The sequence below is a fragment of the Sus scrofa genome, chromosome 8, assembly GCF_054392235.1.
Source record: "Sus scrofa isolate SSC_HxYL_T2T_F1_AM1 chromosome 8, Sscrofa_HxYL_maternal_Yorkshire_Landrace_v2.0, whole genome shotgun sequence".
Taxonomy (NCBI): domain Eukaryota; kingdom Metazoa; phylum Chordata; class Mammalia; order Artiodactyla; family Suidae; genus Sus; species Sus scrofa.
Window position 1 is genome coordinate 61,362,698 of NC_139390.1, and position 23,654 is coordinate 61,386,351.

At 43.9% G+C, this 23,654-nt stretch overlaps 1 protein-coding gene across 4 annotated transcripts in view; it reads right to left on the reverse strand.

Annotated features, from left to right (window-relative positions):
* Positions 1–1,177: 1,177 nt before the first annotated feature.
* The window catches only part of LOC102165777 (uncharacterized), a 56,002-nt gene continuing 33,525 nt past the window's right edge, over positions 1,178–23,654 (reverse strand). Inside the window, exons 4-10 of one of the 4 annotated variants that reach the window (XR_014812546.1) lie at positions 16,338–16,538; positions 15,312–15,374; positions 11,608–11,943; positions 3,957–4,093; positions 3,083–3,315; positions 1,597–2,443; positions 1,178–1,473 (exon numbers count right to left, since the gene is read on the reverse strand). The gene's annotated coding sequence lies outside the window, so the exon portion shown is untranslated. Of the gene's footprint in view, positions 3,316–3,956; positions 4,094–10,581; positions 14,259–15,311; positions 15,375–16,337; positions 16,539–20,533; positions 20,676–23,654 lie in introns of those variants that run through there. The other 3 variants (XM_084972294.1, XM_084972293.1, XR_014812547.1) reach the window with 3 other exon arrangements.

Here is a 23,654-nt window from a genome sequence, read left to right on the forward strand (position 1 = left end):
AAAATAAAGCCTTTAATGAAAAATACTAGCACAGGAGTTCCCTGCTGGCCTCATGGTTAAGGACCCAGCATTGTCACTACTGTGGCCCATGATCGCTGCTGTGGCATGGGTTCAGTCCCTGGCCAGAGAACTTCTACATGGTCAAAGAAAGAAAAAGAAAAAAAAAAAAAGACAAGAAAAAACAAACACCAGCACAACTGAGAATACAATGTTGACTAATTTCTAGGATGAACAATAGCAAGAAGGGTGCTTTGGGGAGAAACTGGGTAGGTAGGGGGCTAAACGATTAACATTCAACCTCTAGTGATGGTTTGAAGCCCCTCTCTGAGAGCTTCTTGGGGCGGAAGTGGTCCCTATGTCACAGCTCTGCCCTGACCCAGCTCTGCATTCCAGAGGAGAGGGACCGTCTAGTGTGTGGGGCACGGCAAGTACCTGAAAAATGTCTGTAACAGCTGGCTTTATCTTATATTCCTATGTCTCTCTTTCTCTCATCACCATTTTCTCAGCTTCGATCCCTGGCCTCGCTCAGTGGGTTCAGGATTCGGCGTTGCCTTGAGCTGTGGTGTAGGTCGCAGACGCAGCTTGGATCTGGCATTGATGTGGCTGTGGTGGTGGCCGGTGGCTACAGCTTCAATTCAACTCTCAGCCTGAGAAACTCCATATGCCACGAGTGCAGCCCTAAAAAGACAAAAACAAAAAACAAATCAACCAAAACAAAAAAAAAAACCTTACAAACCAAGATGCTTTGGGCTTTCAGAGGATGGAGAAGTCACATATGGACAGAGGAGTCCAGTGACATTTCACAAAGAGGTGATTTTGACCTGGCTTTCAGGTGTTGAACTGCAGAGATGATTCTGAGACAAAGAGAGCCTAGTCTTCTAGTTCATTTAATAAATTTTACTCAAATATTTGTTTACAGATTCTAAAAGAGAAGATGGAAAATATAACCTGTAATATCTGTGTAAGGAACAGCGAAAGAGGAAGTCTGTCTTGTCTTTTGGCCATGAAAGGAATAATGGGAGATTCTTGTTGAAAGAGAAAACAAACTTAACAGAATTTAGAAGGATACCCCTAAGCTACTATTTGAAATTTTTTTAAGCAGTTGTAATATCTATCATTCTATGATGGTCTTAGTTCATTTGGGCTGCTGGTAACAGAAAACCACAGACCAGGTGGCTTATAAACAGCAGACATTTATTTCTCACAGTCCTAGAGGCTGGAAAGTCCAGGATCAAGCAGATTCTGAGTCTGGTGAGGGCCAGCTCACTGTTCCCAGAGCCCGTGTTCTTGCCTCGTCCTCAGGCAGCGATGGGAGAACTCCGACTCTTCCTCCGCTTACAAGGGCACGAATCCATCCGCATCGGCCCCACCCTGATGCCCTAATCGCCTCCCAGGGCCTCCAAACACCTTCACATTGGGGATTAGGTTTCAAACTATGAATAGGGGGCCGGTGGGGCCACAAACATTCCGTTTCTAGGAACCATCAGAGCCAAAAGCATTACCTCTCGGTCCAATAAGTCCCACTCTGGGCCGATCAAACAACCAATCATTCCCTTACATCTCACGCCCACCTCGACCTGCCTGCTCTGGTCTCACCTGAGGAAGATCCACCCCAAGGGCACCCTCCAGGGCGGCGGGCTCCCGGGTGGGAAGGGGCTCCTCGGGAAGGGGCTCCTCGGCGCCACCCGGCTCAGGTCCTCCCTTCTTCTTAGGGACAGCTATCCCAGGGCACACCCACCGCCACCCTGATGAACTCAAGACCGTGAACTTCAAGGACACCAGCTCCTTTCGCATCTGGACCCCAACGAGAAAGGCTTGAAACACACTGGTTACCTCGCTGCCTGTCTAGTCTCCGTGGTGAGCTCTGGTTTCCTAAGGACCGTCTGTTCACCCCAGTGGTTATCATCCAAGAACAAGATCCTTTTCAGGAGAGACGCCCCCTGCTGTTGACCCACGAGTGAGCGGCCTTTCCCCACAGCCTCCCTGGGCCATGAGATAGGAATCCTACCCAGCCTAAATCTTCCGTTTGCGTCAAGAGCCCTCACCTGTGGCTGGGATGCGTGACTGCCATTCTCTCCCTCAGGGTCACCTCGGTTCCCATGAGCACCGGAGCCTCACTGTGAACACCTCAGTCCTCTAAATCCAGCACCCAGGAAGTGGCAGCCCGCTCCCCCAGACAGCATCCTAGCTCCAGGATGCCTCCTAACAGACTGCTTGTATGTCCCTCTGAAACCAGAAGCCCTGCTTCTCAATCTTGCCCAGCCTTTTGGGTAAGAGAATTCTGATCCCAACCTGGGCGGGACTAAAGCAGTGTTTACCAAACTTACCATCATAAAAATTCCTCAGGTGCATTCATTAAAAACACAGAATCCGGAGTTCCGGTCATGGCGCAGCAGAAATGAATTTGACTAGGAACCATGAGGTTGTGGATTCGATCTCTGGCCTTGCTTAGTGGGTTAAGGATTCGGCATTGCTGTGAGCTGTGGTGTAGGTTGTAGACACAGCTCGGATCCTCCGTTGCCAGCAGCTGTAGCTACGATTAGACTCCTAGCCTGGGGTGTGGCCCTAAAAAGACCAAACAAAACAAAACAAACAAACAAAAAACCCCAAAGAATCTCAAGCCCTTCTCCTATAGGTGCCGGTTCAGGACATCCAGGGAGGTCTGATGTGTTTTGGGCCAGGACCCTAGACAAGCCCTCCTTAGAGCTTTTGGGCCCTTGGGGAAAGAGTAGATTAAAGTCTGCCATGTCTTTGTAGCCCTGGTGATTTGGACTTTTAGCCCCTTTCTAAAGGGGAGGCCAACCCTTTCATCCCAATCAATTTCCCCTAGTTTCAACCCAGCTAGTTCTTAATCCAGCCATTCTCTCTTCCATTTGCCAACACATCTTACACTCAGAGTCACCGTAACCATGACACTTCTCTTACCAGAAGGGCCTCCCTGACCATGACTCTGTCACTTGCCCCACAGAGAAACCACCCCCACCTAAGAGTTCCTGCCCCACCTGCCAAGCTTCTTAGATTAGTTCCCTGGAGGGTATTGCAGGCTCATATCAGGATGGAATTTTCCACACTCCATGGATACAGTGACTTCCAGCTCACAGCCTTCCTGAGAGGGCACCAGCACTTTATGCTCATGAGCTTCTAGGCCCTTGTTGGAAACTTCATCTTCACTGGACAGCCTATGATGTAAGCAGCATATTGATGATAATTCTTCACCTCGAACAACACAAACATGGCTTCCCCAGACTGTCATGCATATGCCTGTATTCCCAAGTAATTCCACCAGAATTCACTGCTCCAGTTTCACCATAAACCCTGTAATTATAATAGCCACTCATTTAACACTTTTATTTCTCTAAGCCATTTTATAAACATAAACATATTTAAATTTTTCTTTATTTTCTCCCCAAAAATAAAACCCATACCCTCAATTTCTTTCCTACTCTTACTTATCTTTCACAGCACGAGAATGTAGAGATTCAAAGTAAGCAATCACCAATGAATTATAACATTAATTAATAAAATACATGAGGGATTAAGCTATCCACAACAACTGAGTCTGAAAGATGAGAATGCTTTAAGAGCCTCTGTTAGAGGAATTTAGTACAGCAACCACAAATGTCAAAGGAGGAGAGAAGTCTGTCTTTTTAGCTCTTTGGATCCTGGACATCCAAGAGGGCAAACTATGAATATATTTGAAGAGTGGAAAATAAAATAGAACAAACAAAAACAGAATAAAACCCAAACTTGCTCTCCTGCCTGAAAATAGTGAATCTGAATATTGCTGGAAATCTAGAAAGTGGCCATTTCCATGGATATGTTGGCGCAGATCCAATGTGGAAGTGGTTGATTGATTTAGGCTTCGTAAAGAATACAGGAAGGAGTTAGTCCCACCACCCCCCCAGGAGTTCTGCCCCTAGAAACTCCTCTTAGAAATCACGAGAGTCGGGAGTTACCTGGTGCCCTAGAGGTTAAGGACTTGGCTTTGTCACTGATCACAGGGCTACTGCTGGCCAAGGAACTTCCACAGGCTTGGCCAAAAAAAAGTCATGATAGTCTTCTCTGAAATACTTCCTTTTGTATGAATTGCATTCTGAAAAACAGAAAGCTCTCACAGAAAAAAGACGGGAATGATGTGAGTTAATATGGGAGGGTTCACTCACTAAGCACCCAGTACTTCCGAAGCTGTGTGCTCAGTCTTTGCATGCAATTTCAGTCTGGACAGCGGCTTCCACACAACAAAACTGAAATTCTAGGAAGTGAAGTAACCTGTTCTAGGTCACCCAGTGCAGAGTTAAGGTCAGTCTGACTCCAAAGACCAAGTTCTCTCCCCAACAGTAAGTGACCATTCAAGTCGACAGGAAAGCTACTGAGCACTCATGGCAGGCCCTGTTCTAGCAATGGGGGCATGACATGGAACATGGATAAAATCCCTGCCTTCAAGAAGTCTACACTCTAGGGATTCCCAAACCATCCTTTAGGAGAGTGAGGATCACTGATGATGTCTTTAAAATGTCTGGAGAGGCACTGAGAAAGGAATGACAATGCTGAGTCCTAAATCATTGAGAATTCCATCCAGAGAAACTGTGCAGTCATTCCTACGAGGCTCACGACAAGTAGGGCATTTTTTTTAAATTTCAAAATTAATGAAAGGCAGAGAAGACAGACAGGCATTGAATAATATTAGAAAGGACATGATTAATGTCTCATGAATGTTAATTTTATAATTCATCTACTCCACAACACCAAACTGTATTATATACTCATGGAGACCAGGGTCCACTTTGCTAATTATTTGGGTCCTATTTGATAAAAGAAGTCATATTCTCCATTCCACACAGACACTCCATGTAGCACAATTTGATTCTTAATGTGGCCTCCCTTGACCCCAAAATTTCCAAAGGCTTTAGAGACAGGTTTAGAGTGGCCAAAACTATAAAGGAAATTGAACTTTAGCAGGCTATTTCCAAGAATCTCCAAAGTAGGTTTATATAATTAAGCAATATAGAATCGGTCTTGAATATCAAACAGAAATCTTCTTTTGCACCCATATTGTTGTTCCTTTTAAGGACAGAATAAAAATCAACTAAGGATTATTGTCTTGATATCTGGTATCATATTGACCTAAAGATTCAGGTAAGTATAAATTCTAAAACAATTTGGGGAAAATTTACTTAACCCCTGTAGGACCAAGAGGTCTTAAACTGGAATGAGAAAATTAGCAATTTTGAGTATGAACTTACATTGCCAACAACGTCACTAAGGCTGATGTCACAGAAAGTATTACCATCTTATTATTCTTATTTATTCCACTCCCTTCTCAAGTGTCTCCTCAAGAACATTCCAGAAGTCAGTCACCCAGGGATTAGAGGGCAACTGAGGTACCTTTATTTGTTGGTAGTTTTAAAAAAAATCTAAACACATTCTTGCTGTGCAAAGGAATAATTCAGAGGTTTAAACTCTGAGGCTCTTACCCTCGGCAAAGAATAAACAAAGAGAAACTCTCTTCCTGCCTCACCTACACCTGCTGGTCAAGATTCTTCCAATAACCCAACCTCTCTCCAGAAAGACACAGAAGGGCACTCAGACTAGAGGCCAAGTTCATAACAATAAAAGGAAATTACTCAGAGAAGAAGAAACTATCACTAAAAGGAAACACTACTTAGGAAATCATTATTGGAAAATTGCTATGGATTACTGCAAAGCTCCCTTTTTCCTAAAGCATTTAATACCATTTCCATAGGTACTCAAAGGACTAACATTCTGGCATTAAAAAGAAAAAAGAAACTCTTCCTATATCTAATTACCTTTTTCTACTAATTTCTTTAAAATGTTTTTTTAAAAAATTATCCTTATCTTTGAAATAGTTTAAGGCTCACAAGAAATTGTAAAAGTAGTAGAGTTCCCACGTACCCTTCACCCAGCTACCCCCAATAATAGCATGTCACCCTGCCTTAGCCCTTGCAGAACCAAGACAGTGAGGTTTTTCTTTTTCTTTTTGTCTTTTCAGGGCCATGCCCACACCTGCAGCATATGGAAGTTCCCAGGCTAGGGGTCGAATCGGAGCTGTAGCCACCGACTTACACCACAGCCATAGCAATGCAGGATCCGAGCCACATCTGTGACCTATATCACAGCTCAGGGCAACACCAGACACTTAACCCATTGAGCGAGGCCAGGGATCGAACCAGAAACCTCATGGATACTAGTGGGGTTTGTTACCCCTGAGATATGAGGGTAACTCCAGTTTTTCAGTATTTTTAACTCAGGTATAAACCGTATTCAGATCTCACAGATTTTATATACTTTTTCTTCTTTTCTTTTTCTGGTCTATCGTTATAGGACATTTTACCCCATGTGTAAACTCAAGTAACCAACACCTCAAACAGGATGTAGAACTGTTCTAGCACAACAAAGAAGCTCCCTGGTGTCACTCCTCAGTTGTCACAGCTTTCCCCCAGCACTGGCCTGGGCAACAGCCCATCTGCCTTTCATTACTATAACCTTATCATCTGGATCATGTTACATAAGCATGCAATACATACACCTCTGAGACTGGCTTTTTGAGCTTGCACATAAGATCCACCCTTTCCCTTGCTTTTTTGTTTTTGTCTTTTTTAAGGCCGTATCCAGCGCATATGGAGGCTCCCCTGCTAGGAGGCCAATCAGAGCTACAGCTGCCAGCCTACACCACAGCCACAGCAATGCAGGATCCTCTCGACCTACACCACAGCTCATGGCAACGCCAGATCCTTAACCCACTGAGCGAGGCCAGGGATCCAACCCACATCCTCATGGATGCTAGTTGGGTTTGTTAACTGATGAACCACAACGGGAACTTCTGCATTGATTTTTAAACCTCATTTAAGCAAAATTTAAAATAAAACCAAAAATACCCTATGATCAAATACCTGCACTATTAAGGGGGAAAAAAGCATTCCAAATAATTAGTGTTTTGGTTTGGTTTTGGTATTTGAGAGAGAATGAGTGCAGGTGGAATCTGGGGTGAACACAGAACCACTAGAGGTGGTACTCTTTCGAGATTAAGAGGAAAGCACTTTGGCAAGTGAAGCATCATATTTTGACCTCCTGAAAACTCTGACACTGGGACTGCAGGGACCACAGGCATTTGGGTTAATTGCTCACATAGCTGGTGCTGTTTGTGGAGTAGTCTTTAGTTTTCCGTTTTTAGAGATAAAAACCTGCATTAAGCATAATTATACAGAACCCTAAACTTGATCAAATGCCATTTATTACAATGCTTCTGTATCTGTCATGACAAATACAATCTGGGAACAGGAGCAGATTTTCACACCCATTTCTGCCATTAATAAAGTAGCACATTCACAAAGAGTCTACTAAAATAAGACTACTACTTCTCTCAGAATTTAAAATGCCTGGGCCCACTCACATGTGTTAAAAACCAACCTAATAGTCCCTGGATAAAACTTTCTACCATATTTCTGAAACAGTTCGTATGCTACAAAGAGCCCTTTAGAAAGTCCATTTATTGAATTATTTTTTATTCTCCACAAAGGCTTTTTCTGCCATGAAGAATTCACTCAACTTATTAAAATTTAGCCTCGTGTAGTTTTTACATTAAAGACTTTAGTCACAGTGGCACTGGCTGGCAGTTCCCAGTCCCCGAGCTCCTAGACGCCTTGTGTGGGGCATATACAGCCCAGCAGGAACCAGCTGCTCTGAGCTCTTCACCCAGCCTTCCATCTGTCACCTGCCCTCACCCTCCAGCCTTCCTATCACAACCTTGGCGAAGTGGACCAGGGCTCCCCTGGGTGGACTCCTGCCTTGAAAGGACCCAGGTTTTATGAGGGTGTAGCTCTTCAGGGGCACTTTTGCAGCTCACAAGCTGACCTAGCAGAGGTCCAAGCTTCTGTCAGGACATATGGACCACCAGATTCAAGTCCAACTTAAAAATCACAACTTTTCTGCACACGTTCAGGCGTCCAAGAGATGCTTTGTATGGGAGCTGATCAGTTCTCTTCCTAGAACCTCAGCCCTGGGGATTTGGTGGCAGTGTTTGCAGCAGGGCAATTACACAGGGGTTGACCCAGCAGCTTGAATGGGGGTCCCACTGGGGCTGAGGGAAGTGGAGGAGGTCCCCAGGAGCCATGGTGTCAGGGGTAACAGCCACTCCAGGAGGAAGGCAGACAAGTGGCCACATCAGGGGTCACCTGAGCAGCACAGAGCAGGGGGCAAGGTGGGCTGGAAGCATCAGGGTGGTAGGGACCCAGCAGGTGATCAGCAGCAAGAAGGTGTGAGTGCAGGTGCTGAGGCGGAGGAAGGTTCAGGAAGCACATGCCTGTCCCTGTTACTGGCTCCAGAGTTCACCTTTTGAGCTGACCACAGTGTAAGGGCAGGAAAGGAGAGGGCACTGGTGGGCAGCTGGCTAGCCTGGTGCTCTAAGCATGTGATCTCATCTGATCTCCACAGCAACTACGCAGGGTAGAAATTATTACCCCCACTATACAGGAGAGAAAACTAAGGTTTGAAGAGTCTAGTTTAGTCAAAAGCACACAGGTAACTCATGGGAGAGTCAGAATTTGAACTCAGGATAGTCTGGCTCCAAAGCTTGTTGCTATATTCACATTGTCACTTGTCATTTTTATGATGATTTCATGCCAAATCTTGGTGAACACAGCCTCAAAGCACATTTTTCCTCATGTCATCTGTTTCTTTGTCCTTAAATTATACTGTTCCATAACAACTCTACAAACCAGTCTGAATTTGTTCTCAGAGGCTCTGGGAGGGGAACAGAGTCAGAACTTTCTGGAACAGTGTTTGGAGGCAGCTAAGAGGAAGCCAGGGTGTGAACAAGGCAGAGGATGGAGGTTTACCAAAAGCAGGACTGAAGAGGAGCATGGAGCCAGGCTGTGTCTGGGGAGCCCAGGCTGAATGCGGAAAATCAGACCCCTCCAGCAAACTTTTCTCAGCATCACACAGCCACACAGTGGGGACAGATGGCTCTAACAGGGAGCCAGTTTCAGCCCTAAGAAACTGGGAGGGGGATGGTAAACATACTGACTTAGCAGGCACAAACATTGTAATTATAATTCATTGTAATTCTCTTGATTTTTAAAAAGTCAGCAGTTCCTGCTGTTGCCAATGGGATGGGCAGCATCTCAGGAGAGCTGGGAGACAGCTTTGATCCCTGGCCTGGCAAAGTGGGTCAAGGATCCGGCATTGCCACAGCTACAGCTTAGGTTGCAGCTACAGCTGGGATCTGATCCCTGGCTCCATATGCCGCAGAGTGGCCAAAAATGAAAAAGAAAAAATTTCCACTTTATAATGCATAAAGATAATTTTAAGAACACTGCAAAGAACACAATTTAAATGGATTTCCAATTTTCCTAAATTTCATCCTTTTAATGAAAATATATTTATATAAATATTTTCCAATAAAGTATAACCAGGCATGTGTACTAATTGTCAGCACCGGAAAATCCAGGCAGTGTAATTTTTAAATTAAGGACAGAAGGGTATTTGGTATTTCAGAGCACCACCTGGTGGGTTAGTTAACAATAACAGCCTGGGACTAAGGTGACTCAAAAGGGCTCTAAAACACAGGGCATTGGAGCCCAAGATGCTTGCCTGCCCTCCTCTCTGCTCTCTCTCCCCCCTTTTCATTTCCTACCCAATCTCTGCTGCCTCTGTCTGCACTTGAAGCCTGTCCTGCCCCACCAGCCCTCAGAGTGGCTAAGGAGCTAGCTTCCTGGTACCTGGTTTCATAAAACCTACAGGGTTCCTGAATTTCAAGTAGAAAGGCAGATTGATTTGAAGTGCGAAATCGAAATCTTCTTCCAGAGACTGAATCTTTCTGCTCAGGGATTGGGGAGGGGGTTTCCCCAAGAAGGAGTTTTTGTTTGTCTGTTTTACACAGAAACAGTCATTCTGTTGGAACCCCTCTTTCATATTTTATTTGTAACAATGACTAAAGTTGATTATAGTTTCTTAGCTGTTGTCCTGATCCAGCTGCCCACTGACTTTTGAGAAAGAGAAGGTTGGTTTGGAGCAAACTTCTTTTTAAAATTGAAGTATAGTTGATTTACACTGTTGTGTTAATTTCTGCTGTACAGCAAAGTGATTCAGATATATATATATATTCTTTTTTCATATATTTTCCATTATGGTTTATCATAGGATATTGAGTATAGGACCCTGTTGTTTATTCATTCTGTATATAATAGCTTACATCTGCTAACCTCAACCTCTCGCTCCATCTCTTCCCCTTCCCACTTGACAACCACAAGTCTGTTCTCTACGTCTATGAGTCTGTTTCTCTTTCATAGATGTGTTCATTTGCATCATATTTTAGATGGCATATATAAGTGATATTATATGGTATTTTCTTTCTCTGAGTTACTTCACTTAGTATGATAATCTCTAAGTCCATCCATGTTGCTGCAAATGGCATCATTTCTTCTTTTTTATGGCTGCATAGTATTCCATTGTGAATATGTACCAGATCTTCCTTATTCATTTGTCTATTAATGGACATTTAAGTTGCTTTTATGTCTTGGCTATTGTGAACAGAGCTGCAATGAACATAGGGACACATGAATCTTTTTGAATTATAGTTTTATCTCAATATGTACTCAGAAGTGAGATTGCTGGATCATGTAACAACTCTATTTTTAGTTTCTTGAGGAACTGCCATGCTGTTTTCCATAATGGCTGCACCAACTTACTTTTGGCTTGGAGCAAACTTCTCAAAGGTCTCTGATCTCAAATGACCCACATGAGTGAGAGGAAGGCGACAGGTAAAGACATCAGGGAGTGGTGGAGACTGGGCACCTAGAGACCTCATGACATATGCATATATGCATTATTCTGGTCCAGCCAGCGCTGCCAGTTTTTAAAGGGAACCCGAAAAGCTTAATTTTTATGAGAGATCTTTATGTGTTTAAATGTTAGCAAATTTTTAAAAAGTTCCTACAGGCCAGATGTGGCCCATAAACTAACTTCTGACTTCAGGTGTGGGAACCTGGACTTCACCGGAGGGTAGAATAAGTAAGCAGCCTGTAGCTAAAGCCCACCCATCTCTGATCAGCTGGCTTTTACCATACGCCTAAGGAGCTCAACCACTTCCTCACCAACAAGTCTGTGTCACCACCCCCATTCCTTAGTGTGCTCTTATTACAGGGTCATGGAGATTTAAGATGTCCCAGCTGTGGCCTTTTATCCCTGTGACTGTGTGCCTTGAAATAATCCCAGGTTCAGATTTGGGCTCCAGTTGGAAACTAGGAAAAGCCACTGTGGAGCTCATGGGCTTAAAGTGGGAGCATGAAGTTTTAAAAAATACTTAAGTTAAAAATACCTTAACTCCGATTTTAGCATCTTACCCTACAAAAACCATCTTCATCTGTATATTCTATTGGGACAACCAGAAGCACTTTTCACCAACCAATTTGGGAAAAGTGTTGACATCATTTACACATTTTAAAGAGAAAAACGTTAGCTTCCTCCTGCAGAGTTCTGTGGGGAACAGAGCAGACTTTTGCAGTTCTTCGTTTTGGCATGGACATAACTCAGAGAGGACACAACTGTGATGATGTCTTTAAAGTAAGTATCTTGGCAGAAAAGACTTACTTGGGCTGTTATGACAAAATACTGTAGATCGAGTGACATAAACAGCAGAAATTCATTTCCTCATAGTTCTGAAGGCTAGAAGTCCAAGATCAAGGTGCTGGCTGATGCAATTCCTGATGAGGGCTCTTTCCCCTTGCAGGCCGCCGGTCACCTTCTCGCTGGGTCCTCCCCTCGCCTTTCCTCGGAGTGGGAGCATCGAGAGCGCCCTCTGGTGTCTCCTCGTAGAAGACACTATTCCTATGAGGCGGGGACCCCACCCTTAGAGCTCACTTAACTTCCTAAGAATTCCCATCTCCAAACGCGGCCAGGCTGGGGGCTGGAGTTCAACTTATGAATCTGGGGGGACACAAACATTCGGCCCATAACAAAGGAGCACCACTGTACTTCATCATATACAGAATGCCTCTTGAAACCAAAATCGTTCAATCATCCCTTTTGAAAATAGAAGTTCTAATGTTAGATTATTTTAGCCAAACTACTTTAAATCCCTTCACCCTGACCTCCAGTCCTTCCAAACTCTAATACACACACATGCTGTTACCTTTACATATTTGCTAGACTTCCGTAACCGTTCAACTTAGTCTCTGAAACAATTCTTCCTTTACTGCTAAATAAGTTCCAAGTTTTAGCTTTCCTGGAACTTCCAACAATAAACTATATTGTTTACTTATAATGTAAATGATAGGTATGACTTCTTTTCAGAATTTGCTTTAGAACTCTGGGAAGTCTTCAATTTATAATTTCTAATAGGAGACTGGGCTTAATAATATTCTAGAGCACTTGATTTTATTTTTGTTCTTTGGGAAATGAACTATCTGACCAAGCAAATCTGCCTTTGAAGAATAATGATTTGCCGTCTTTTCAGTTATTTATGGGTTTTTTTTTCTTGTTATGGAATCGCTTTAAATGCTTTTTTGAAAAATACTGCAAAAGTCCTGAGGTCCTAGACATTGGTGCACAGCCCTGCGGCCCCCACTCCCTGTCTGTAAGCATGTCTGCAGCTGATGAATGGACAGCTGATCCAAGCCTGGACTGGCCAGATCAGACTTCTTTTCCCACAGGGATTTGGAAGAAGGACATGAAAAACCCAAGGGAGTAAGGTATGAATGCTGGATTTGAACAGACTTGTCAGCCAAGGGCAACTCAAATGAATCATGCTCAGGACAGCAAAGGAAGCCAGCTCTCTGAAAGCACAAGGAATAGCAGGTATGCAGAGCAGAGCAGAGCAGAGCCAAGTGGCCCCTGAGACCTAGAAAAACATTCTCTACAGTTCCCTGTTCTCATCCTTCTGAGCCTCCACGACAGTTAAGCAGACTTAAGTCAGTTCCTCCCTGCTTTACAATAGAGTGTATTAACAGAAAGTCAGAGGTAGAGTGAGGCCACCAGATCAGGAGACGGCTGCTACTGGGAAGGCAGGTCCAGGGAGGAGCAAGTACCAGGCTGGTCATTAAGCAGAGGGGGTGGGGAACAGTGATCCAGATGTGTATTGCGATTGCCACAGAAAGGACTAAGGAGACAGAGTGAGTAGGGTTAGGACTGATGAGTGCTCTGGGCAGAGGAAATGCCGCTAACTGGGATCTAGCCCTGGGGTCACTGGGACAAAGGTGCAGGGTCCCAAGTGGCAGAGGCTGAGAAAGGATGTGATTGGTGGTATGGACTCTGGATTGGCTGGTCTGCACTGCAGAAGTGTGCCTGGGGAGAGGGCTCCTTCTGAAGGGGCTGGAGAGGGAGCGAGGGGGGAGGGGCCAGGGAAGGTGACGAGGCTCGTTACTGGGCCGCCCAGAGCAAGGCATGTCCAGCATGTACACATGAGGCAGATAGTAAAGCATCAGATTTACAGACGATAGAAGCATGGTTTACACACTTATATCCAAGCACACTGTAAAATAAGTGTGGGAATTGTCCAAAGTTGTTGAGCTAATGAGAGGCAATACCAGGACTGAAAAGCCCAGTTCCTCCCTAATCTGCCACACAACTTCTACTGCACCTCCGCCAGAACTCTTGCTGGCCTGGGACCTCCAGCCTCTTTGTAGGATATATGGGGTGCAAGACTCAGAATCCACAACAGCAAAAGCAAAACCTTATGCAAAGGATCTTTTTATCATCCTTGGAAATATAAAACTCCCAAAGCTACAACAGTGCTGTTTCCTTCAAGCAATAACAAAGAATTTACACTCATCCAGAACATCAATGGGCTAAGTTTTCACCTACCTGCCGTCAGAATTGATGCTATATAGCATAGTATGGTGAGTATTTTGCAAAGATACATAGTGGTTTTCCTGTTTCTAAGATGCTATTAAGACTCTGATCTGAGTATGCCACTGTGGGATCAATAGCCCTTACCTCAAGATTGATAGAAGCCTCTCTTGAAAATGCCCATTCGCCCTGATTCTCCCTGCCTTGACTTCCGAATTGGGTCTACTTAGACATATTTTGTTCCTTATTATCTACTTGCATTTGCCCATTGTGCTACACATTCGGGGATTTTACATAGTATCTTATTGCTGCACCCAGGAGATAATACAGTTTTGTGGCTGGTCTCTCTCTTTAGATTACAAACTTCCTATTGACAAAATTATCCTACATCTCTTGTTCTTTCCTTTGTTTGAAGCTTTATTTCTCATTTAAAAGTCCAGGCTGGAAGAGAGAGGCTGTAACAAAACCAGAAATGCATGAAATAAAAAACCAATTGAGCATCTTTTAAGTTACATGGCTCTCAGTTGCTTGGTGATTATTATCCTTGATTTAAAAAATTGTTCCACTGTTTGTCTTGTCCTAATTCAGTCATTTATTCAGAGGTGATGTAACATACAGCTAGTGTGATATCAGTTGTGGGAAATACATAAATACATTAATGTAAATTAAAAGATGAAAATGTATTTACTTCATTGGATGCATTTGTTTTAAAAATGAACAATATTCTAAAGAACACACACACACCACACAAATATGGTTTCTGACAGATCATTGCACTGACTGATTTAGTGGTATTCCAGGAATAGACAAAGCAGTAGAAGAGAATGAGGGATCCAGAAATAGATTCAAACTCATATGGTTTATGTAACTGTTTCATTCATTCAATCATTCATTCATTCAACAAATATTTATTGAATATGTGGTGTCAGGCACTGCTCTAGTTATCTTGATTAAAACAAAAGTCCAAAAAAAATTTTTTTTTTCTTTTTTGCTTCTTAGGGCCACACCTGCCGCATGTGGAGGTTTCCAGGCTAGGGCTGAATCGGAGCTACAGCTGCCGGCCTACACCACAGCCACAACAATGCAGGATCTGAGCTGCATCTGCAACCCACACCACAGCTCATGGCAATGCCAGATCCTTAACCCACTGAGAAAGGCCAGGGATGGAACCCACAACCCCATGGTTCCTAGTTGGATTCGTCTCCACTGCGCCACGATGGGAACTCCAGTCTTACTTTTTTGAATCTATAACAGGGAAGACTATACCATTATATCCATTTTCTATATTGAAAAAACGAGGGTAACAGGAATATTTGCCCAAATGCACATAACTAAGATGCAGATCCAGGTGTGTGTCTTCAAGGCTCAAGTGGTTCTAACACCCCACTGACTTTCACCACAGTCACAGTTGACAGGAGCTGACCCCGAACTTCAAATCAAAAATATCAAATCAATCTATTGATGACTTTCCTTTAAACCTGGAAGAATTATCCATAGGAAATGCATACCTTAGAGCTGTGTGTTTCTTGATATTGCTCTTGTACTCTCTGTGCAAGAATACAATAAAAATCCTAAAAACAAAATAGAAGAGAATAAATATTTCTCCCCCCTCCACACACACATATTACACACCCATATGTGCAAGACACATGAAGCAACCTTGCAAAGAATGTGCTTTATTTCCCCCCGTCAACTCACATGACTTGACTTTTTTTTTTAATACCATACACCTCCCCTGCAGTAGAGATTTGTAAAAAATAGTTTTCATTATTTATCTCATAAAATAAATTTCAGTGGTAGTAGTAATAAATTTTAAGCACTTCTATTTTCATTTTAAAATAAATGCAAAAAAATAAAAATATGTCTGGACAAGTAAAAGAATGTGTATTCATTTCAGGCAGTCTTAATTATTAAAAAATAAACTTTTAAAGATAAACATTGTCTTAATTTTTAAATTACAACACTTTTATCCTATAAATTGTGGCGACATTATTAACTGCCTTCAAACAAGCTAAACTATGTCATGGATGATACTTTTCCAAAAAGTACATAACCTACATAAAAAGACAATGGAGTACAAATGTATAAAATAATTTTAAGGCAATAATCAGTTTTATCATATCCCCTAACACTAATATAAACCAAAAGTGTGCACTGAAGGTAAAGAAATACATTATACTGCAATTTCTGCACATTGGGATGTGTATACACCAGCTAAAAACTAAACTCTAGCTAAAGACCAAAGGACAAGATATGGTGAAAAAAATTAAAAGTACAACAAAGAGCAAAAAGGCATTTTTCTCTTAAGTTCAAACTGAAACCAAGACTAGGATTGTTCCCCTGTTTTTCTCTAAGCGTTTAGATCTTGGTTATTGATGACAGCATTTGCATTTCACGCCCAAGCAATAATTTCCACATCATGCTAAGACTCCCAGGTTTAGCTGTGTATCATTCAGGCTACACTAGGCTCTTCTGCAGAACCAAACCACCCAAAAACTCTCAGCAATTTAAAACAACCTCCATTTCGTACTCACGTGCACATCCATCCTGGGTCAACAACCAGCTTTGAATCACTGAGAACCCAAGCTGACATCCTAACAAAGACAGATTCAGGGAGAGGACGTGGAGAACTATGGGCTAGCTCTTAGAGCTTCTGCCCAGAAACAGCAAATATCACCTCCACTCGCAGGTTGTTGGCCAAAGCAAGTCTCATGATCAAGCCTGAGAGCAGCAGGCTGGGGATGAAAGAGAGAGAGGTAGTGAATGTTTACAAATAACACCATCGCCTACAAGCTCTAAAAGCACCCTATTCCTGGGACCACAGTTCATAAAACAGGCTCTCTGGGTCATCTCATTCAATCCTGGTAACAGCCTCAGGTGACACGAGGTGCAGTAAAGTGTTTCAGTAGAAGGAACTCATAGCACTGCTTCTGCTATTTCCGGTCTTCCACACCAGCCAATCAGGTTCGCACCGAGGGTGGGACCAAGCCAGACCAAGCCCCTCGCACTCAGCTCTCATGCCATCAGCTTCATCAGTCCGGGTCCAACCTCTTGAGGGTCCCAATGCCTTGTCCTCTCTAATGCTCCTGGGAGTGGAAGGATGGGGCCAGAGGGGAGATGAGTGACAGGGCATAGCTGTGGTGAGACCCAAGGAGCCCCATCCCCCTCAGGGTAGTGACCACTTGTCATCAGATCTGAGGACATGGAGCTGTGCCAGAGTGGATCTGGGTCCACAAAGAGCAACAGAAATATTGCTAACGAGAAAGCAAGGTGCCTGCTCCGGGTGCCCTTGTTGGATAAATGCTAATAAACAACATGATGGAATGATAATAATAATATACACAAGCTTCCCAGTTGATAAAATTCAGCTAGGGTTTTCAGGGGCCCAAGTTGGTCCACAGATGGTTCCTGACCCAGAGGTCTTCTGCCACCCAGTAAATCCTCAGCTCTGGTCACCACAGTTGCAACACCTTGCCCCCCTAGAGTCGGTGAAATGCCAGCAGTATCGACTTAGAACCTGAGCCCTCTGTTCCCTGCTGGGCTGCTTCCAGCCCAGAGCCCCAGGTGCTGTAGTGCCTTGCAAGGGGGAAGAGGCCACCGCAGGTTCTAGGGTCCAGGTGCTTCTCGCCTGGACCGGCAGTCCCCGCCCTTGGTAGTGTGGCTCAGCACTAAGCACAAGGTGCTACCATCCAGAGACCTGGGCTCAAATCTGATTCTATCACTTGAATGTCCTTTGAAAACTCTTTGCTCCTATATTATGAGTTTACAACAGAAATGATAATAATAGATGTACTGATGGTTATTACAAGAGTTACATGGGTCCAGGCATAAAGCATTTATCATAGTATCTGACCTGCAGAAAGCCCTCAATTGTGCTACTACTGCTATGTTACTCATCAGTGTGATGCTGCTTTTCAGCTGTGCAGAAGGCTACATGTCCATGCCCACGCACGCACGCACGCATGCGCGCACACACACCTCCCCTGCTTTGAGCATGGGTCCACCAAGCACTGCTATAAAGCCTCCCCTTTTCTCCAGCATGCAAGTGGGTGAGCCTCCAAATAAGGAAGCAGCCAGCCTGGTCTCCCAGGTCCCCAATCCCTCTCCTGGAAGCATAACATTCGAAGTGCAAAGCTTTGAATTCTCCCTCCCCATCCTTCCTTCCGTGGACCTGTGCGGGGAGCAGAGAAGATACACGGAGCCGAGGAAGGGAGTTTGCCTGAATGGTGCAATTCCAAAGGCAGGCTCCTAATCAGAAAAAGGGGCCTGTGTGAAGGGTACAATTCCGAGGACAGGTTCCTAAACAAGGGGATGCCTGCCTGCACGCCACAATTCCAAGGACAGGCCCCAGAAGACAATAAGGCTCACCTGCTGACATACGTGGAAAACTAAATTTCCCAGAAAATAATTTCCATTTTGTGTTGCTGAGTGGGGATTGTTCCATGGATGAATTAGTCTTTTCTATTATTCACTTGTTATTCAGTTTTCCTCAGTCTTTCCTGATTATTTACTTATTCTTATTTTCCATTCTTATTTTCCTGTGGTGATTTGTGATTTAACAAAGTTACAACAATAATATAATTTCATCCTGAAGGACTTTCCCCTATTTAAATCCAACTTAGTTAAAACATAGTGTTTATCTACTAACTAGTTATATAGTAAACTTTAGAGTTAGGATTTTAATGAGGTTCATAAAAGTTAGACATATATTATCCAAGGAACCTAGCTGTGAGTTTTGTCCTTGATTTTTTTTTTTTTTTTTTTTTTTTTTGTGTGTGTGTGTTTTGTCTTTTTGTTGTTGTTGTTGTTGCTATTTCTTGGGCCGCTCCCGCGGCATATGGAGGTTCCCAGGCTAGGGGTTGAATCGGAGCTGTAGCCACCGGCCTACGCCAGAGCCACAGCAACGCGGGATCCGAGCCGCGTCTGCAACCTACACCACAGCTCACGGCAACGCCAGATCATTAACCCACTGAGCAAGGGCAGGGGCCGAACCCGCAACCTCATGGTTCCTAGTCGGATTCGTTAACCACTGCGCCACGACGGGAACTCCTGTCCTTGATTTTAAAAGCTTTTAAGTGATAGCTAGTTTAGTTGGTTTATATTTACTTACACTGTCTCCCTGCCATAATGCTTTAAAGATAAACACCAGTCTAAAAACAAGATTTGTGAATGCCAAATTCTTGTGTCTGTGACCTCTTCAAATTGTAAAGACTGGCTGGCCATGGGATGATTTGTACTGAGTCTCCTCCTTTCCACATGAAGTATTATACCTAATTGCCCTTAAATTGTACTAAGTTTAGTTAAGACAGAGATCTTAAAACATGATGTATTGTGAGTCCATAAGTAAAGCTGAAACTCACAGCTTACCCGTTGTGTGGGTTTTTTTCATTTTCTTTTTTTTTTTTTTTTTCCCATCGACAAGACCAGGGCACAAGAGGAGGTTGGTGTTCAACACAGGAATAGCACACATAGCGGATAGAGTCAGTAATATTGAAATAGCCTTGTATGGTGACAGGTGGTAACCGTACTCATTGTGGTGATCATTACGTAACGTACAAAAATATCAAATCACCCTGTTGTGTGCCTAAAACTAATATAACATTGTAAGCCAAGTACACTTCAATTTTTAAAAATTTTAATAAAAATACACTCAGGAGTTTCCTTGTGGCACAGCAGGTTAAGGATCTGGCATTGTCACTGTAGCAGCTTGGGTTGCTGTTATGGTCCTGTTTGATCCCTGGCCCCAGAACTTCCACATGCCACAGGCATGGCCAAAATAATAATAATAATAATAATAATAATAATAATACGCTCAGGAAAGCTTCACCCACAGAAACAGGAGTAAAATGCAGACTATGGTTACAGGTAGAAAGAAGATATTTGAGGGAACCATGACAGAATGATGAGGGGATTCCTGCTGTATTATTTATCTTAGTAAGTAGGAAGAAAGACAAGATCATCAGATCAATGTAAGTGGAGAGAAGAATTTAGGAGAGAGGAAAATAAATGAAACAGTCACTTTCCGGGAGGAGGAAGCTAGTATATTGAGGAAATGAAGCCTCATGGTGCAGTGGCCAAGGATTTAAAGAGAGCCTGGAGAACATTTCTGAGTGTTTTTCCTCCACAATATATCCCTAGTTTCAGGTTTAAGAGGGGCAGGGAGATGTTTGCAGGATGTGCTCACAGTGACAGAACAAAGCATCCAAGCTGGATGTGGGGAACCAACACTAAGAACAGAAAGCATACAAGAAAAAAAGGGAGAGGGGTCAATGAAGGAAAGGTCCAGATGAGCTGCTGTAGGTGAGACCAGCACAGAGTATCCCCCCACAGGAAGAAGGCTTGCAGGAAACACGGGGGAGGCAGTCCAGCTATTGGCAACAGAAAGGTCAAGGTCAGGGCTGTGGGACTGCAGCGGACACGGGAAGAACCAATCCAGGGTCAGAGAGGCCAAGGGCTGGATGCAAATCCCTAAGAACAAGGCCAGGACTGGTGACAGGAGACATGAGGAGTCTGGGCCCCCCTGAATGAAGCCACGGGGAACAGCGACAGAGCCGGAGGTAAAGTGTGAAGCACGAAATTCAAAGGAGCTGGGTGCTTAAAGAGAAGAGTACGGCCTTGAAGCCTCAAGACACTCGCCCCAGGGCCCACGTATGTGCACTGTGACAACCACTTAGTGCAAAGAACGCAAGACTAAGAACCTACCCTACCCCTGCCCCGCCCCGGAGCGCACTGCAGGGGTGCTGTCCACCCCAAGTACCAGGTTCCAAACATTCAGGCGGTGGCGAGAGGGCCTTCAGAGCAGCAGTCCACTCCAAGGTCCAGCCATTCCACTGGCGAGAGGAGCTTGGGAGGTAGCAGACAAGCAGGAAGCTGGGTAAGACGAGCGGAGGTGTGGCCTAGTCCTGAGGAGCACCTGGGGGCACTGGGCGACTGTCCTCTCTGCTGACCTTGGCGGTGGTAGCCTGGGAAGGAAGCCAGGTGGGGGTGTAGCCTGGGCAGGAAGCCAGTTGGGGGTGTGGCCTGAGGAGGAAGCCAGGTTGGGGTGTGGCCTGTGGAGGAAGCCAGGTTGGGAAGAGCCTCCTTCACTGTCTGCAGCCAGGGAGAGGCTACCAGCACAGGCACAACAGAGCAGAAAAATGAATTCATCACAGTTCTGCATCTACTATACAAAGAACCATCATTTACCTGCTTAAGTAAGAGTGATTAAAGATACTACTTGTTAGAAAGTACTGAATTTATCTGGTGCTTGCTGCGAATTGTAAAATTGCAAAATTCCAAGCATGCTTTTAAAATGAATTTATGATCTCAACCACATGTGAACACTAGTGACTTGGTGAATCCAGGATGAAAACACCCAAATCATTTACTTAGATGGAATAAGCATAAACAAGATCCTTCAGAGTTCTGTCCTGTGGTGAACACTGATCAGAATCATCGGAACAGAAAGTATTTTGACTTGATTCTCCTGAAAAATGCATTGTGACATAGGCAGGCCTTCAGTTATTTAGGACAGATAATCCTGTGGTATATTGCTTTGTTTCTAAATACAATAGTTCATAATTCATTATAATACTCCTACATAATATACTAAACAATATACGTATTAAAAATAAGGTCTATCTACATATGTCGATAAAGAGGGAAGATCTATTACACAACATCCAGAATGTATGCGCATGTACAGAGAGAGAGGAGCAAGGGTACACACATGAGAAAGAAAGATACGTGATTGATAATTTGGGGTGGGGTTACTTTTTGAGGGTAGAAACACTGAATGTTCCATTTCAAACTTTCTGCAGTCTTTGTATCTTTTTACAGTGTTTAGGTGAAGTGCAGAGGAATGAGGGAGAAATAAAGAAGGTTCTATTTATCGTGGCCTGCAGAGAATCTCAAAGATCGATCAAAAGGTATTAACATTCCTTGGAGGAATCCTGTTTGTCCTTTATGCTTGTCTGAAAACTCACTCTTCCTTTGGCAAGTGTACTTCCACGGCTCCTGCATATCCTGTTTTTCAAGCAAAACTGACTTGCAGCAGGGGAGTCTGTGTCCAATTAATTGTGGTTTGCAGAACTGGTGACCTAGTGATACTTGCAGAAGTCTGGCATGAGTTGGTAATTGAAGGGGTTCATTTTTGGGCAAGAAGCAGTTTTTTATGGGTTAGTAGGGGTGTCCAGAGAAAGGAAGACCAAGAGATGGAAAGGAGAAGATGGAGTCTTTGCCCTCACTGTCCAAGGCTCTGGTCTGAGTTGTGAGGGAGCAGGGTCAGCCATGCAACAGAAGGGCATGGAGCAGAAGCCCACCCCAGCCCACAGCAGACCCAAAGACCAGCAGAACTGGCCCTGTGCCCAGATGTTTCCAGGGCAGCAGAAGGGCTCAGCAAGGAGGTGAGAGCAGAAGAGTGGCTAGAACCTGAGCACAGCAGACAGCACCTTGGGGGTACCTGACATGGAGGGACATTTAAGGGAGGACAAGACCTATCATGATCTGGGCAACAACGTTCATAGGACGATGTGCAGTCAAGGCCTACCATCAAACACGGTGGCAGGAGGTAGCCAGCCTGTCCAAGAGTCAGTGTCCATAGCGTCTCCTCTCATGGGCATGGAGTAGAGTATATATTCTTTATTTCCATGGTTTTGGTCCCTTAGAAAACTATGGTCTTTAGGACTACATTTGAGTTTAGGTCATAACTTCTCTAGCCTATTGCTGAAGACGCCAAAATACTTTATTTCTCTTTTTAAACCCACATTCTTCTGAGCTAATATCATGACACGTCATGGAATCTTTAATTGACCTTTGAGCTCTGCTCTTATTTTTGATGACACATCTCCACTTGACATTGTGAGGAAAACGGTCCTCTTTGATCACTTCTAATCAAACACTAATCACATGAGGATTCATTTTTCAAAAAGCCCCATGAACTCAGAATCTTTGAAACTGTATTTGATTTTAAGTTAAACTGCTGACTAAATAGCCAAATAAGACTAGCAAGGTTTTTAAAAAACTGGGGGCCCTGGGCATTTGCCACAGGCCTCCACTCACATTCATGTACTGGGCTGTCCTTTTAGCAAAGCTGTCTTTAATTTAAGAATGGGCTATGGGCTCTATGGCACAGGACGTAACTAATGGAAACAGCAGCCTGGAAAATGGCTCAGTTTCTTGGAGCATCGTTCATTAGATCCAGCTGCAAAAGCTACACGTCATAAAAAATGCAGGCATTATTTCTTTTCAAGCATTAACACACCACTACTTTAAATGTTGGTTCTGACCTAGAAATTCCTCTGTGCAGGTGCCTTTTACCCCTGTAACCTCGGCAAGCTGCAGGGCCTCAGGAGACTAAGCAATTTGCTAACTTAAAAATTCATTATAGTCTCACTCCCTTTCCAAGACATAAAATGTACTCTATAATTTGCTCTTCTGAATCCCCAGAGACCTTAATATTCAAGGCCCCATGTGCTCATGTGACGCCAGTTCTTGTCTATTATTAATACACTGGACAGTTCTGAAAAACACATCATACCCAAAAGTCCTAAAGTGGGAAGTGAAAACGCCACTAGCCAGGACATTAATTCCCCAAGGTAGGCAATCTCAAAAGTAATGACGAAGATGATATCATGCACTAGATTCCCAGGCAGGAAGCGTGTGGGGTTCAATTCTAGAGTCTGCATTTAGCAACAGATGGTGGTGAATGGATGATGAAGCCCAGAGTGTGAAGTCACCGTTCATAGTCCAAAAGAAATTCAGTTCTGTGCCGCCAGGAGAGATGAGGTCAAATGGTCAGGAATATAATATCAAAGTATGAAGCTGGAGTTCCCACTGAGCAGTGGGGTTAAGAACCCAACCGCAGAGGCTCG